Source organism: Palaemon carinicauda, chromosome 3 (assembly GCF_036898095.1).
Source record: "Palaemon carinicauda isolate YSFRI2023 chromosome 3, ASM3689809v2, whole genome shotgun sequence".
In the NCBI taxonomy this organism is placed as follows: Eukaryota; Metazoa; Arthropoda; class Malacostraca; order Decapoda; family Palaemonidae; genus Palaemon; species Palaemon carinicauda.
In genome coordinates, this window is record NC_090727.1 from 52473620 (window position 1) to 52476044 (window position 2425).

The following is a 2425-nucleotide window of genomic DNA, read 5'->3' on the forward strand; positions in this document are numbered from 1 at the left end:
CCTACGGTGTCATAATTTGTTTGTGATATTGATATCAAAAAAGGATTTTGATAGAAGCATCCCCATTTACAGTATATTTTTATATAGACTATGTTTTGCGACCGAGTTTTCTTTTCATTTAAAAGCAATAATTTCTTTTAAATGTTGTTGTCACACCTCAAAATTTCTCCCCTTTTTCGTCAATGCTTCAAATAAGAGATTTGAAATTTTGGTCGAAAGAATGACAGACCTAAACGTTGATCTTTCCTGAATGACAAGCGATTGACAAGAATCGCATAATCTCTTTTTTGCTCTCGTTTCTATACATTATTAACGGTACAGGTACCAGGATTTTGACAACATTTTGCAATCATGGAAAATGTAATGATTCGATTCTACTGAAAAGGTCAGCAACCAAAAAGGACAGATATCATAACCAAAATAAAAATAGGACCATGAAATCATTTGTTCATGTTGATGGACGTTTTCTTAGGAATGTAGATATATCCACCATGAAAAAGATTATTGTCTTTTGTTGCATTCGGAAATGTTGAGAAGAGAAGAGTTTTTTTTCCTCTCTGGTCGTTGGTAGATTGTTTTGTCGTTTTTTTTTTGTGCCATGTAGTAATTAGGCAAATGACTTCTGGATGATGCCATAAGGAGTTATCTATAAATACTTAGTAACTGTTTAAAGGAGATTCTTCTAAGATAACAAAGCTCTGGGGAAAATATATACTTCTACTGTATATCTGAAACAGAAGATTTTCATACTTTGGAACAAAAGCGCGTTTCTAAAACAAAAAGGCACACTAGCCGTGGTTAAATGAAAGAGGAGCCATTTTGAATATTGCACCGAGAGAGCAATATCAGCATTTTGTTTTTCTGTTCCTCTTTGATGTTTTGAAATCTCAATTTTGATGGTATTGTGCTTTTAATACTGTTGATAATTCAAGTCTCTCTCTCTCTCTCTCTCTCTCTCTCTCTCTCTCTCTCTCTCTCAGACTAATTGTCAGAGCCCATAGCTGACTGGAAGGGTCAGGCAATCTACAGCCACATCCTTTCGAAATGTATAGATAAGGAAACTTCCGATAATCTTATAATAATATTGATATTCTTAGTTCTTTCATATTTTTATTAAACTTATCTATGCAACTTTTGTTTAATTATTTCGTGCAATGGACAAAAAAAACTGTGAGGGGATAAAGTATAAATAACCATTCTTTATATGTGGAAAAAAATATGAAAGAAAAGAAAAATTAAATTCAACATTGCAGTATAACCCTTTTCCATTTTCTACTGTTCTAGATGCAAATTAGATTATTAGTCATTCATGTTGTATAATGAAATTACCATGGGAATTATTTCGAAGCTTTAGGTAGAAAGTGTTGCTGGATGTCTGTGGTTGTGGAGAGTGTCGACACTAAGAAAAAATTCAATTGAGGTGTGAGATGAAGTTAATTGAATCTCACCATCTAATTTTGTAGAGGGTTTAGAAATGTTCAAAGAACGGATAAATTTATATATATATATATATATATATATTATATATATATATATATATATATATATATATATATACATACACGGAGTCGAATACACATGCTTAATACCCCATTCGCTTAACATCTGCTCAAACTCCCCTCCAACAAACTCATGTCCATTATCACTTAACATTTCGCAGGCTTACACACACACACACACACACACACACACATCGGCAACACCACTTGACTTACCATTCTCGCTACAGTCGCTCCTGTTATTCTTGATAGGCACTGCTTACGTAAACTTACTCATATGATCTACCATAATAATCATTTCCACGTGTCCCTTCGCAGTCACAGGGATCGAAACAACCAATCACAAACATCTCAAATGGTTCTTTCATACGTAACCTCAAAACAGGCGGACTGGTATGCACGCTTTGATACTTCCCCTTCTGACAATCCTCACAAGTAGTCGCTACATCCCTACAAATTTGACTCAACCCAGGCGTAAACAATCTCTCTCTCATGCATTCCCACAATTTATTCTTCCCCATATGCCCATACCTGTCATGCACTAACATACACATACTTACAGCTCCATGCATCGGAAATACAAGAACATATGTATCTTCATCCATTCTCCTATATAAAAAAAAAAAAAAATACACTATATTCTTACACAATGAATCTTTTAACAACTTTCTTATAAAATTGCAAATCAGACGGCCATTCTTCTACCTTACGACCATTCAAAAGGCATTCACGTAACCTATTAATTTCCAAACATTCATCTTGCATTTCTCCCACATCTTCTTTAGTCAACAAATCATCTTCACTCTTCGTAATATCAATCATGCCAACAAAATTCGCCTTAAATATGCTGTTTCGAAATGATAGTGCAGGATCTATTTCTTGAGATAACTGATATGTGGACCAGAAAGGTCTAGGTCTAGGCAAGG